Source organism: Apium graveolens, chromosome 11 (genome assembly GCF_009905375.1).
Source record: "Apium graveolens cultivar Ventura chromosome 11, ASM990537v1, whole genome shotgun sequence".
NCBI lineage: Eukaryota > Viridiplantae > Streptophyta > Magnoliopsida > Apiales > Apiaceae > Apium > Apium graveolens.
The window spans coordinates 55945175-55961411 of NC_133657.1; positions in this window are offsets into that span (position 1 = coordinate 55945175).

A 16237-nucleotide genomic window follows, 5' to 3' on the forward strand; every position below is an offset into this window, starting at 1 on the left:
ACCTCTATAAATATTATATATTTCTTGGTACACGCTAAATTTTCTGAATTAGTCTTATTTTACTTAAAAGGTTTATTAGCCTTAGTAATCGAATTATAATAGAAAAAAAAATTGTTTTCTTACCTTTTTTATTTCTCTCAATTAAAACACCTTATCTAAATATCACAGTCAAGTTTATGTTTATTTAATAAAATAGTTAATAATATTATAACCACTAATAACTAATAAATTACCCTTTTCAACTACTTAATTGTTTATTTTATTTAGTTATTATTTTACTTAAAAACTTTGTTAAACTCCTTGACTTTAGCAATCATAAATTCTAAACTAATTTACAAAAATAACTTAGCATCATCATCCTTATTCCTGGACAACAACAACAATCTCATCTCATCGTTTAAGACAATGCAAAAAATCGTTGTTTTAAAAAAAAAATTGCAAAAGTCAAAACCATCGACACCTCTAACCAATAGCTGTTGGAGATATATTTTGTACGGGTTCACAGTAAAAGATATTTATTTTATATAATTTTTACTATGTAACAACAAATATACTTAAAGTATATAAACTTTATCTTACAATTCAATTACATAAATAAAATAAAAATATATATATGATTTTGAAGCCGAATTATTTATCTGTTTATATTATTATGTTAAATACGAAACTTTACAGTCCTTCCTTTAATTACATAATTGCCTTTCTTAAAAAAAATTAATATTTTGCTCAATTGGCCTTATTTAATTAATATCTAATCAATTGCCTTTATAAGTAAAATATATTTCTTTTTTTATTTTAACCAATTAAAACAATTTTTAATCTATAAATATTTTAGACAATTTTTTTAAATTATACATTTTTTAAATAAACATGTTGTTTTTTTTATTTTTTTCAAATAAAATAAATTTATTTTATTAAATATACATCAATCCTTTGTGCTTAGTACATCAAATGTGCGTGTGAGCAATTAATGAAAACATGCGACAAGGACCAGTGTGCGAATATAGGAAGATGAGCAAACATATACTTAAAATAACATATTAAAAAGTACGATTGAAGCATCTTCGCACATACGCAAAATAAGGAATACAAGAAGTGCAATTATAATTGCACGATTTGGGCACATCATTAATAGGAACGACAAGATCGAGATATGAATACATAAAGTATATATACAACGGGTTGTATAATGTGTGCCCGTGTGCCCTTGGGCACACAATAAGTACTAAATCTCATGACTTTGATACATTTTGATTGGTCCTCTAATCATAAAGATAGATCTCGTATTTACAACAACTCCACCAATCAAAATGCACCAAACTCATGGGAGTTAATGCTTATTGTGTGTATTTGGGCACACATTAGAAAGACCGTACATACAAAGGTCCAAACATGGGAAACAGGCATGCAAAAGATCTAAAGTAGAAGAGGAAAAGGGTTTTTATCTTGGTCTTGGGGTTGAAGTCGGAGAACGTTGGAAAAGCTCGGGTCAGCCGGATCTTCACTATTGTGGGAGCTTGGAACACAAAGAAGTTAAAAGGGCATTTTTTTGTGAGAGCAATCAGGTGCGGACCCAAGATTCTAAACTCACTGGGTTGTGACAAAATATTTTTTTTTGTGAATTCTATATATGTAAAAAATAAAATCACGGAGTTCAAGAAAAATAAGTAATAAAGTACTATTTTATGGTTGAAAAATAAAATAAAATTTACTCGAAATAAAAATAAATGTTTGACCTAACACTCATTTAGTGTATTAAAATTATAAGATACACATATTTAATTTAATGATATATTGGTACTCACATTCAATCAATTGCATTATCTTCAATTATAAATAAAAAGAAAACTAAATAATTTCAAAAAAATGAACAAAATAAGTCAATCAACCCAACTGATCAAATAAATAAATAACATCGTTAAAAAACAAAAGTCGATTCAAGGATGATTGTTGAACAATATGATAAATGATAAAAAAAATCTCTTTTTTATTTGCAGTAGTGTAGCCCCGTGTGCTTGTCTTTTTTTCTACTTTGTTTACGACATTAAATATGGTAATTGACTGTCTAATTTTCAAGATAATGGCCCATTTAGTTTTCATATTATTATGTAATAGCTGAAAATCTATGGCTATATAAAGGGACTTCTCAAATATTTAAGTGGACTGATTTATAACATACTAGAATCATATATATAAAATTTTAATGGGCCGCTAAAATTTCACAGGGGCTGGAGCCCACCCTAGCCATGGGCTAGGTCCGCCCCTGAGAGCAACTCATGAGTGATAGAAAAGAAAAGAAAGTGAGGAGGGTTTTGTGTTTATATAAGCATGGAAAACGAAAGGAACGGGAGATAGGTGGCGTCCTCTTATTGGTCGAAAGAGGAGAACATTGGGAAGGGATGTAACTGCTCGTGTGTATCAAGGAGAAATGAAGAGTTTTTAGCAGGTTTAAATTATTTTGAATTGAGAAAGCTTAATTGTTTTTGGAATCGAGTATCTAGACAATTAAATAATTAATCAGTTGATTTACTAAAAGAAGGCTCTGGGATATAATCGGTTACTTCGTGAGTTAAACCTCGAAAAAAGGTACGGATCTCTTAATTGAAATTCCGGGAAAAGTAAGGGTGGGTATCACCTGAACCTCATAGGTTCGAATTTTCTATAAAGGGTGAATGAAATATTTTGAAGAATATAAAGAGATTCTCGCAAAATATGGAAGCTCAAAATGAGGAAGTTCCATATAAAATTAAAAGATTTATAAAACAAAGTGAAAAATGTTTAGGTTTATACCTCGAGCGGGAGCTCTAGGAAGATGGTCAGTCAAAACACTAGGATAGTTGATGAGTTCGTGGTTGAACCTAAAATTATTTACATACAGGTTTGAAGGTAAATTTGAAGAGCACGAGCTCTAAGAAAATGACTATTATGGCATTATTGGCAAAAATGATATTGTAGTTCATATTATATTCAATACTACAAGGAACCGGGGCGTAGTTTTTTGTGCCTAAAATCTTGTATGGACTAGATTTAAAGCCCATTAATAGATTTGACTTAATTAGCATAAAATATGATATATTTTGATGTGGATTTGGCCCAAATGTTCATGGTTTGGTGGTACCTGCATTGAGGTGCAGGGCCCTTGCTAATACAGTAGCTAACCCAAAGGTCTTCTGACTTCTGGCATGTTCACATGATCATGGAATTTCAGCATTAGGAGTAGTCTTGGATGGACAAGTGAGATGCTGGAGGTACCTGGGTAGCCGAAAAGGATGGTGAGGTACTGGTGTTGGAGCATCAACGTACCTCAACTGGCAGAGTCAATTTTTAATTATGACTATACCTCCTAAATTAATGAAGAATGGTTACTATATTCATGGAATGACTTTTTAATAGGATTCTACCACTATAAAAGTGGTAAACATTATAAATTAAAGGATATATACATGGTTTAATGATAATCATGTCTCGGTTGTGGATTAAATTACTTTTTTAGTGTTCAGCCGCACTTGGACACTATAACCTCACTTGAAAACAGTTGGGTTAACTGTGAGAACTGGTTTGGTTTATAAAAATGTGGATTATGGTCAAGGAATGGAGTCCAACCCTAGAGAACTACATTAAACTTGATATCTATATATAGGGTATGTAGGCAACTGACAAAGGGGCCTGAATATTCACTTTATACATAAATTGACATATGTAGCCATTGTGATTATTTCCCAAGTACATTTGGCAGGAATAGAGAAGGTAATTCTCAGTTATTTGCTTGGTTCTTTGTTAATTCAGTTTATTTTTCATACACAATTTCAGCTTTTATTCTGTAGTCGCATCTCTGTTCAGCAGCAGCAACAACTACAATCTCACCTGAAAATAAAGGGTGATTCAGTTATTTAGGCACGATTATTCGGGGAGTTATAATCGGTTTTCTCTCATTACAATACTCATCAAATATTTAAATTGTTTGTTCAATAGGTTCTTAATAAAATTGAATTTGAACATGATTACTCAAAAATTTAATCGGATGACAGATTAAAAACTAGTACTTGAAATGAGTATTCGATTGATCGGGAATTTGTAGAACATTTGTATAGTTATTGTATATAGAGATTTTTTAAAAGCCTTTAAGTTTTAATTGAGCGGTTAACTTAAAATTTGTAAAATAAGGATTTGAAGATCCACATTATTGCAGATAAGCTTTGTAATATCATTATATGGAAGCGGGGTCAGTTATTATCCAACTAAAATATTTACAGCCCGATTCTGATAATGTATGTTAGATTAGATTTTGGAAAAAGTCCCTAAAGTATTAGAGTATTATTACAACATGTTGACTGTGATTAGAGATAGTATATAAGTTTTTAATTAAGCTGTCACCGATCAAAAATAAAGAATTGTTATAGCCAAAATTTGGTACTGGATCATCTCGGGTCAAGTACGGGTCAATTGGAATGGAATTGGGGCAAGAAGATGAATAATTAGGTTTTGGTCTGCATTTTATGAAGAGAAGACGCGTCCTGTATATGTAGGATGAATCCATGATTGTTTAGGTTGTACCTTGGGTTATCATATTAAGAGATGGGGAGGAAGATATTGAAAGGAGGAGGACGCGCCCAAGGCGCAGGACGCACCCTGATAAGTAAAATAACGGGATGAGCTGTACAAGTAATAAGGTGTCCATGCAAGGAGAATATGTGTATTTTATAGGGGGGACGCATCCTACCTCCTGGAGATGCACACTTTGGGATGGTTGAGCTTGTTCTCATTCAAGACAAAGCAAATAGAGACACTTGGAAGATATAGCAATATGTGGAGTTCGTAAGGTCAGGACGCGCCCAATCGTTCAGGACGCATCCTATTTGTGAAGAATGCATGATCAAGAGTAAGTTTAAAGCAAGGCAAGCGTGGAAGGAGCAATGGAGGATTATTTCCACTAACGTGTTTGTTGCAGATACTCTTTGAAAAATTCCTTCCTTGAGACGGTCAATGAGGGGGATGTCCGTGAAAAGCTTGAAGGCCTCCAGGGGTATGCCTGATGATTAAAGGCCTCCTCTTGTATTCAACAGGTGTTCTCGTTCGGGATGCGGGGTTAACTTTGGTGTGTGCTTTGGGAACTCTATTTTGTATTCAATGGGTGTCCTCGTTGGAGAACTTTAAAGTCATCCTGCACTTTTCACCCAAGAGCTTGGGATCACCTGTCCTGTTATCTGGTGGGTTATCCTCATTCGGGGGACAGGCATTTGGGGTGAACCGTGGTTATGCCTGCGTCCGTAAATCAAGGGAGATGGTTGTAGTAGAGTGTTATCCTTGCGCAGGGAGATGCACTATCTGTGAAGTCCTGCGATTACGGACAAGCCTTGGGCCTTCGCGGTTGGGCCTCATAGTTGGACATTCCTAAAACTAGCGGAAGATGGATTCTGGACCAGACCTAGGAATAAGAAGTTTAAGTCCATTATATTTCTTGTTCCCCAAGAATTACGTGGGCTTGATTCCCTATAAATAGGGATACGTAGGCAAATTGCAAGGGGTCGGAAGCGAGAGCCATAAGGAGCCACCACCAACCCTAAGCAATCTCAGCCCTAAATTTATCACAACCACCACACTCCGCTCACTTTTGAGGGGAAGAACCACCATCGTAGATCTTAATTCCAGCGACGAACCTCAAATTTTGTTGATACCAAATTCCTCCGTCAAAAAATTGGTGCAAGAGGGAGGGGTGCTGATCAAGATCATAATCTCAGGAGGAAGAGATGTCTCATCACGATAAAGGTTCTTTACGCAAGAATTGAAGGAAAGCCATGGAGGAGTTTGCAAATAACGGCCACGAAGGAGATTGAATAACTATTTTCGGCTAGGGGGGTCGAAGGAGATTTGAATGTAGTATCCGCAACTACGACGGAGATTCATGGATGATGATTTCCAGCCATGGGGGTTGAAGTTTTCAGCCATGGCCATGAAGGAGCGAAGGATGCAAATTCAGATTTGATGGGTTAAGCGATTTACTTACATTGTTTGGGCCTTATCTTGAGTTTCGTAAGTCAGATTTGGACGATCTTACAGCCTACGCGAAGCTTATTGAATTATATTTAATTCAGAGATGATATGGCTACGAGAATCTAAGTTGAACAACCTGGAAATAGAGGAAAACAACAGCTGAGAATTTTTACCAAAAAATTCTATTTGGTTTAGAAGATTGCAAGAAACCCATTCCATTAAGAAGATTGGGAGAAATCTATTTGGTATAGAAGATTGGAGAATTCTATTCTACTTAGAAGATTGGGAGAAACCTATTTGGTATATAAGATTGGAAAATCCTATTCTAATCAAAAGATTGGAGAATTCTATTCGATCTAGAAGATTGGAGAATCCTATTCTATTTAAAAGATTGGAGAATCCTATTCCAACAAGAAGACTGGACAATCCTATTCGATTTAGGAGATTTGAGAACACTATTCAGATCAGAAGACTTAATCAGGTGCAAATCTGAGGACGATCGGGAGGAGAACACTCCAAGAAGAAGGCATTACTATCATGAGCTAGTCATCGCCTTTAAGACGATCCCTCAAGATAACACTCAACCAGTTTCGTTGTATTTTTCGTTACTCGTTTTTGGGACTTGTGCAGGAAGAGGATTGGGAAAGAGACTTGGCATGGAGAAAATCCCCACAAACTCTTTGGATGCGCCTTGATTAAGAAATATGGGGCCTAGACGACTCCTAGCAAATTCCAGGAGAATTCACCAACTGGACACGTCTGTCCCTCTAGGACGCATCCTCTAGGTAACATTCCAAGTTCCATATTAATTGTGTTTATTGTAGGTAGGAAATCTGTTAGGTCACACACACACTGTAGAGGGGGGTGAATACAGTGTATAGTACAATCAAATCGAACTTTAATAACTCAAGTAACAAAAAACAAACTTTATTGAAACAATAAACTTTGTTATAGTATGGAACTGTTCTCTCTCAGTGATGAACAAAAATCACGAGAGCTGCTAGGGTTACAATAAATAATCTTCTCGATTGTGATAACACTTCTAGTGTAAACCCTATGTCTATGTTTATATACTACACAGTTACAAGATAATCGCTAATTGATATGGAATATAATTTTGCTTCCTAAAATATATCAATCAGATATCTTTTCTTCCAAGTATTCTATTCTTCATAGAAATCCTTCTTCATGTATATCTCTTCTTATGTTTGTCTCGATCTTCTTTTCTTTAACCAACTGCCTTCCTTATCTGAATGTTCTTCAGTACTTAAGTTCTGATATCCATCTTCTGATGATTATCTCCTGATAATTTAAGTACTGATATCCTTAAGTCCTGACTTCCAGTAAGTACTGATTTATCCTGTTTAAGTAAGATCTGAAAACTAAACATAAATCACATTAGCCATGACATTATCAAATATATCTAACAATATCCCCCAACTTGTAAATTAGCATAATATACAAGTTTAACAAATATTTGATGATGTCAAAAACATTAAGTACAAATGCATGAGAATTTGACTAGATAACTACAACTTACAGTCCTTAAAGCTTTACCAATCTTTAACTTCTGATAACAACTTCAGTCTGTATTCATATCAGAATTTAAGCAGTTGTAGATCTTGACTTGGCTCCATCTTCCGATCTCTCTGATGTTAGGAGTTGTTCTGAGATAGTTCTTCAACAAACATCTCTCAGCATATCTGAGTTCATCAATCATCCTCCTTTTAGCATCTTTAAGTTCTGCAGTATCTTCACCAATTTGAAAGATTGCAGCCCTGAGATCATTAATTTTAGCTTTCTTTATATCCTGATCCAGTCTGATCAAATATGCCTTGTCAGACTCAAGATTGAATTCCACAGCCCTGTAACCCAAAAATATAGTTATAATCTTGGCAGTGTTAGGCTTCATCTCAACAATATCACCCTTGTGATCTCTGTACTTTAGAAGATATGAGCTGTCAGACTTAACAGAATAAAGCTTTTTCTGTTTCTGAATTTGACTCTTCAAAAAGTTTGCAGCACTTTCTGTTATTTTGTCATTCACTTGAAGTAAGAATAATACATGTTCCAGCTCTTCAAAATACTTCAGTGGAATGGCATTTTCCCTTATATGATAAACCCTACCATCTGTCATAAAGTACAACAAGATGTGTTCTTTTAAGTAGGTATGGTAAACCATTTGTACAGATTCTAGTTGATTCAATCTCTCAGGAGTTGCTCCAATACCTGGTTCACTTAAGGAAGTTGGATCATTGGTTGTGTTATGTATTCTTCTTTCATCAGCACTTCCCAATCCAGTTTTATCTCTTGTTTTCTTTCCAGTAACCACTCTTGCTTCAAAACCACTTGCAGCAGTCTTCAAAGGTTGAGTCTGTTTGGCTTTAGTGAATCCTGGTAGGAGTATCTTTGAAGTTTTGACATGAGCAATGTCAGAGGTTTCCTTTGATTTATCTTCTGATATCAAGTTAACTTGAGCTATGTCAGAGGTTACTTGCTTCTTTGAAATATCAGAACTAACTATCTCTTGATTCTGAACAACTTGAGCCATGTCAGAGGTTGTCTTAGAAACTTTTCTTGAAGTCAGAGCAAGATCAGCATCTTCACCAGTAATTTCTTCATTCACAAGAGGCACATAAACCTTGATAGGTTCACCAACTTTCTCTTTGCCCTTGGACCTTGGATCTATCTGCAGTTGTGATTTAGCCATAATTGCTTCAGGATTTTTCCTTTCTTTTATCATAATGCCTTTGAGTTTTGGAAGTTTCTTTTTACCAGAAGCTTCAGATTTAGATTTGACTTTTTCTGATTTAAGTCTGGCTTCTTCTTCCATCAGACTCTCCAAGTCCATTCCTGGATTTTCCTTAAGAAATAACTGTCTTGACATTTCTTCATCAAGGTCTAAAAGTTCATCAGAACTTATCCTTTTACCAATAGCAGAAGTAATTCTTTTTCCAGCATCAGAACTTTTCCTGTGACTTGTGATTTCAGCTTTTCTTGATGAGAAACCTCTACCTTGACTATGACCTCCACCCATTCCAGAGGTTCCTTGGTCATCTTTTTCATCATCCTTCCCCTTCAGTGTGTTATCAGTTTTGCATTTGGACTTAATTACTTTCTCCCCATTTTTGGCATCAGCAGGTAAGAGAAGAGAGACAAGCAATTCCACTGAGGCTTGGATTTCATTAAGTTGAGATTGCTGAGAAGCTTGATTTTTCAAAATATCATCAATCTGAGATTGTTGTTTCTCTTGAGTCTTCTCAATATAAGCAACTCTGTCAAAGGTAGGTTGGAAGAATTTTTTCTTGTCAAGTTTCTGAACTTGTTCTTGCTTGATTAATTCTTCCTGAATTTTATGTAACTCTGCATGAGTAGTGGAATGGAGACCTTGTATATGTTTAGTACTCAATGCAGTGACTCGAAGTTGTGTTTTGAAATTATCAGTAACTAACATCTCATCAGCTTTTGTCAAGTGCTCAGCAAGATTCTTTTCAGATGGAACACAGGTAACTGAGTTCTATTCCTTAGTCCACTCCTTTCCTGCAGGAGTTTCACTCCAAGGCACTGGTGCTTCTCTTGTAACAAACTTCTTAACTAGGTCAGATTTAGGAACAGTTTGTTGAGGCATGTCCTGAAGGACCTGCTTCATCAGCATCTGCATTTGGAGCAGCATCACCAGTATCATCAACATGTGCAGCATCAGAACTTACAAAATCAGCATCTTCTGATAAAATAACAGTATGAGAAGCAATTGAGGCTTCAGTATCATCCTCTAAGTGCTGATCTGGTTCCAAGTTCTGATCAACAGCCATATCCTGATGCTCACCTATATTCTGATTATCATCATCTAGATGCAGAGAAGGTGTAGTAGATAATTTTGGAGTTTGAGTATCATCAGTAACAGGTGTCGTTGATGGATTAATTATTGTTGGAGCTTCTAAGTAAAGTACCTCAGGCACAACCAGGTACTGAATATCAATTTCAGCACTTGTGCCTGGATCAACAAGAGATACAGATGGTGTGTTGGCCTTTTCTGTAGCAGCTTCATGAGTTGGAGTCAATGGAGAAACAATGGCTTCAGCAGATTCTGGTTCTTGTGAGATCAGAGATTCCTGATCTCCTTCCTTAGCTGCTGCTTTCTCATCATCTGAAGCTGGCCTTTTAGCTCTCTATTTCTTGTATCTCTTTGAAGGTGGGGATTCCTTGGGAGGTTCAGCAGAAGTCATTCTTCTAAGCCTTTTGAGAAGCTTAGATCCCCCAATTCCAGAATCCTTTTGAGAAGGAACTTTCTCAGCTTCTTTAACAACAGGTTCTGATAAAGAAACCTGTTCCTCACTATCAGACTCATCTCTCAGAACAATCCTCCTTCTCTTCTGTGGTGTTTGAGAAATAGTCTTTGTCCTCTTGGGCTTGGAAGATGAAGGCTTCACAGTAGGTGCTGAGGATGAAGGTTGAGCTGTCTGTGAAGTTGAGAGATATGATTTGAGATATGTTCTGAGGGAAGGTTGAGGAATTGATGTATGAGTGGTATGTGCTGATGGTTGCTGTAGTGTTTGGGTTGTGGTGGTGGGTTGGACATCAGGATAAACAGATCTATAGGTTTGAGGATCAGCATTTACCAAGATCTATTTTACAGACTGAGGAATCTGTAAAGGTCTAACCACTTTTTTCTTAAAGTCAGCATTTACCAAGTCATTAAAGGCTCATTTTGCAATTTTGAAAGGTGGATTTAAGTCAGTGGTAGGTTGGGGTTCATCAGCACAACAGAAAGTATATATAAGCTGACAAAATCGAGCAAAGTAGACAACATTCCTATCTTCTGTCATCCTATCCCCAATAAAACATATCACAACATTTGCAAAATCAAAATGAGTTTAGTTAATAATAGCATACCCGATGTGCTGACTCATTATAGGAATGACATCAAAGTTAGAACACTTATTCCCGAAGGCTTTAGTGATGCAATCAAAGAAGAAGCTCCATTCCTTTCTGATATAAGCCTGTTTCAACTGTCCAAGCTTAGCCAAACTCTGCTCATACCCCAAACTTGCCATTAACTCTTGTAGAGCTGATTCCTCCGGTGTGGAGAAAATACAGCCTTCTGGTAAGTGTAAGGCCTTGCGTATTGTACCGGGAGTTACCAAATATTCAGAATCATCCACTTCAAAAACAATACTGGGAGTACCAGTTGTACCACCATTATCAAAATGCCCAGTCCGCCAAAACGTCAGAACTTGTTGGCTTGAAAAGACTGAAGGTTGGGTCAATGCATACCCTATTTCACTGTGTGCAAGAAGATCTTGCACAAAATGCAACTCAGACGGAGCTTCAGCATGATCGAGAATTGCAGCATAGTTATTTGGAACGAACTTAGCTCCATCAATGATCAAATCCTTAGGTGCCATGAGAATAATTGAAATTTAAGATTTTCCTGTTAGGTGTTTGATAGAATGTCTATATGAAAAACCAACGTTAGGAGATGAGAGAGAGTAAAAGCAAAGAAAGAGAGATAAAGTGTAAAAGTAAATATAAGATTGTATAATCTTCTCTCTTTCTTCCTTATACTTGGTAAAAAAAAATATAACCGTTGGATATCTGTCAGACATGCAGCAATAATGAATAGTTAATGGGCACGGGAAAACAGTAATCATTACTTACCCACTTGCAGTTTTTCAAGGAAAAACCGTTCCACTTACCCAGTAATTCCATGAATTGAGGTAAATCAGTTTTAATTCAAAATTTAAACTGTTCCCACTTATTCAATTATTTTCACTACAACACCAATATTCTGAAATAAGAATTCGAGTGTGAGAATGACCAAAATAAATCAAATAAACAAGTACTGATATTTTAAGATCAGAACTTAATTTAAATCAAAAATGAAATGGTCATCAGAATATAAATATATCAGGATTTATCAGTGCATTTAAATTACAAACATCTCAGAGACAAAAACTTGCAAAAAGTAAAAATTCCATTAATATATTTAGAGAATACATTCATGAAATTTAAATTACATCAGAGCATTACAAGATTGTCCTAAGCTTCTAAACCTAACATCAACAGCCTTAGTCCTAGCTCAAGAAGCAGGGCAAGGCTGACGATGAAGAAAAACAGGAAGAAGAAAATAAATTATTTCTTCTTCCTACTCTCTATAAAAAGAATAGCGAGTCTGATGACTCGCTCTTGCTGGCGGAGAGCTTCCAGCCTTTCTTCATCCAATCACTCCAGATGGCGATGATAGTCCATGTAAAAGAACAGAAGGTGGGTGCGAACCTCCTGGGGAACAGAGTCCCAAATCTCATCAGGAATGGCAGTGACGTGCCATTCCTGCTGCCAGGCTTCACAGCTCAGCTCCATATTGAAGGTTTCATAGTTCAAAAACATGTTGTAGTTGACCATGGTTTTGTTGGTATGAAGAAAATGAAGGTGAGTATGTGAGAAAAAAAATGATATGTAGGCTGTTGTGAAGTGTTTGCTTATATAGGCAAGAGAATGCCAGGAGACGCAAGGAAATTAAATGCTGACAGGTAGAAATAATTCTACCTCGTCTTCCTAGACTTGGAAGAAGAAAAACAGTCATTGGAAAGGTAAAACTAGGTTTAATGCGCACAAGAAACAAGTAAAAATTACTGTGCATGTACGTGTACCACTATTCCTAATTATATTGACTGTTAATATTCCGCCCAAACATATTCTGATTTAAAAGGAGACTGTTTTTAGATTTTATCCGCAAATAAGTCAAGTAATGGATCAGAATGTAGTATCAGAACTTAGACTTATATCATAACTTAACAGTTATCAGAACATGATTTCTTAACTCAAAAATGAATGCCTATCTTTGTAATTCTTCACACAAATTCTGATTTAGATTCTTCAGAACTTAATCATCAGAACGTTCAACAGAACTTGTCCTCAGAATTTATGGAATCTGACACATAAACTGTTCATCTAAAATAACATAGATCACCACAGTAATTTTCATCATTCATATGGAGTGTTTAGTGTGTGCATTAAGCTAAATATCAGACAAAGAGTAAAGTCTGATTCACTTCAGTACATCTTAGAAATAAGGCATAACTAAAACTTTACTTAAAAATCTGTCATTATTCTGAAGCCTACTATTGAATGAGTTCATGCTTGAGTTCACCTCAACTGTTTTGTGCTAATTTTGTGCATCTTTTTAAATTCTATTTTACAGTGGCTTCTCAGTGTAAGTGAGTCACGACTGCTTATCAAAATCTATGCTATTATCAGAGTATTTCTCCAGTAATCATAGAGTGTGAAAAGTCACCAAGAAAATATTTTGCTTTTCTGATGCATATTACTTAATACCAACAATGTACTTGGATCGTCCCTTCCACATTTTTACTCTAGACCTCAAAGGAGTACCTGATTTTATTTCTTTTTCTTTTTCCCTTTTCTTTGGATAAGTGAGGTTTATCAGCACTTAGTACATTTAGCAGATTTACTAACACCAGAACTTAACAGATGAGAAGCATTATTCTAGTTTTTGACTTAGTAATAAGATAGACAGAGTAAACTTAACTAAGCTCAATATCAGAATTTGCTTGTGTCAATGGATGTCCACATAAATAATTACTTCTAACATGGGATCTCTAGTGTATTGAAGACTACTAGGTCAGCATCTAGCACATATATCCTTATAGGATTGAATAGTTACAAAAACAGACATATCACTATCAGAGTTTTAAAAAGTCACATCAGTCAACAGTCAATACTTAAGCAATTTTCAATTAAGCACAGAATACACAAAGAGAGTAATTTCTGTAAATACTGATCATAAAGTCTGATGCATCAGAACAAAACTAAGCAGATTTAGAGAAAGAACCTGAAACCATTCCAAGTTCATTTACCAATCTTGTAAAAGTAGCTTCACACAGTGGTTTTGTGAAGATATCTGCTAGTTGTTGATCTGTTAGAACAAAGTGCAATTCCACTGTACCTTCATCCACATGTTCCCTTATGAAGTGGTACCTGATGCTGATGTGCTTTGTCATTGAGTGTTGAACTGGATTACCTGTCATAGCAATAGCACTTTGATTATCACAGTAAATAGGGATTTTAAAATATGCTAACCCATAATCCAGTAACTGATTCTTCATCCAAAGAATATGTGAACAACAGCTTCCTGCAGCAATGTACTCTGCTTCTGCAGTTGATGTAGAAATTGACTTTTGTTTCTTTCTAAACCAAGAAACCAATCTGCCTCCAAGAAATTGGCAGCTTCCACTTGTGCTTTTCCTGTCAATTTTTGCAACCTGCAAAATCTGCATCTGAGTAACCTATTAGTTTAAAATCTGATTCTCTGGGATACCACAATCCCAAATCAGCTGTTCCCTTAAGATACTTGAAAATTCTTTTCAAAACTATTAAGTGAGGTTCTCTTGGATCTGCTTGAAATCTTGCACAAAGACAGGTAGCATACATGATATCAGGTCTACTAGCAGTTAGATAGAGTAGAGAGCCAATCATACCTCTGTAATCAGTAATATCTACTGATTTACTAGTATCCTTATCCAGTTTTGTTACAGTGGCCATGGGAGTGGATGCACTTGAACAATCTTGCATTCCAAATTTCTTCAGCAAATTTCTGGTGTACTTAGTTTGACAAATAAAAGTGCCTTCTTCATTCTGCTTGACTTGAAGGCCCAGAATATAGCTAAGTTCCCCCATCATACTCATTTGATACCTTGACTGCATCAGTTTGGCAAACTTCTTGCAAAGTCTGTCATTTGTAGAACCAAATATGATATCATCAACATAAATCTGGACCAGAAGTAAGTCCTTTCTATGGTTGAGGTAGAAGAGTGCTTTGTCTATAGTTCCTCTGTTAAATCCACTTTCCAGAAGAAACTGAGCTAAAGTCTCATACCATGCTCTTGGAGCTTGCTTAAGTCCATAAAGTGCTTTATCAAGCCTGTAGACATAATCTGGATATTTGGAATCTACAAAGCCTAGAGGTTGTTCAACATATACTTCTTCCTCCAATTCTCCATTAAGAAAAGCACTTTTCACATCCATTTGAAAGACAGTAAACTTTTTGTGAGCAGCATAAGCCAAAAATATCCTTATGGCTTCCAATCTAGCAACTGGTCAAATGTTTCATCATAATCGATTCCCTCATATTGAGAATATCCTTTTGCAACCAGCCTTGCCTTATTCCTTGTAATTATGCCATCACTATCAGTTTTATTTCTGAATACCCATTTTGTACCAACAACGGATCTGTTCTTTGGTCTTGGCACTAGGGTCCAGACTTTATTTCTTTCAAATTCATTTAACTCTTCCTGCATTGCTTGCACCTAATCAGCATCTTGAAGAGCTTCTTCCACTTTCTTTGGCTCAGTCTGAGAAAGAAAAGAATTGTAAAGACATTCACTTGAAGTAGCTATTCTAGTTCTGACACCTGCATCAGGATTTCCAATTATCAAATCAGGTGTATGTGATTTAGTCCACTTCCTTGCAGATGGAAGGTTTTCTCTAGAACTGGATGCTCCCCCATGATCCATGCTATCTTCATTAACATTTTCTGATGCTCCCCCTGAAACTATGCTCTCTGAGTTGGATTCTTCAGAATTTAGATTTTCAGAACTATCAGTACTTGGCTTATCAGAACTTGACGAATCAGAACTTGAAGAGCCAGATGTATGTTCTAATGCTTCTTGAGATGTGGTTATATCTTGAGTATGCTCCCCCTGCATAGGTGCATCTTCCTTTGGCGTAGTCACCACAGTTTCAATAACATCAGAGTTTGATCCATCAGAGTTTGCAGTATCAGGATTTAGATTGTTAGGATTTTTAGTATCAGAATTTGAGTCTTCATTTTCAAATCTCAGCTGATCATGATCAATAAAATCTTCAAGTCCAGTAGTCTTCTTATCATCAAAAGAGACATTGATAGATTCCATGACCACTCTTGTTCTCAAGTTATAGACTTTGAAGGCTTTTGTGGAAAGTAGATATCCAACAAAGATCCCTTCATCAGCTTTTAGATCAAACTTGGATAGATGTTCAGGATGAGTCTTAAGAACAAACCACTTGCATCCAAATACATGAAAATACTTCAGATTTGGCTTCTTTTTCTTCACCATCTCATATGGTGTCTTTCCTTGCTTGTTGATGAGTGTTGCATTCTGAGTAAAACAAGCAGTCTGCACAGCTTCAGCCCAGAAATAAGTTGGAAGCTTTGCTTCATCAAGCATTGTACGTGCAGCTTCAATGA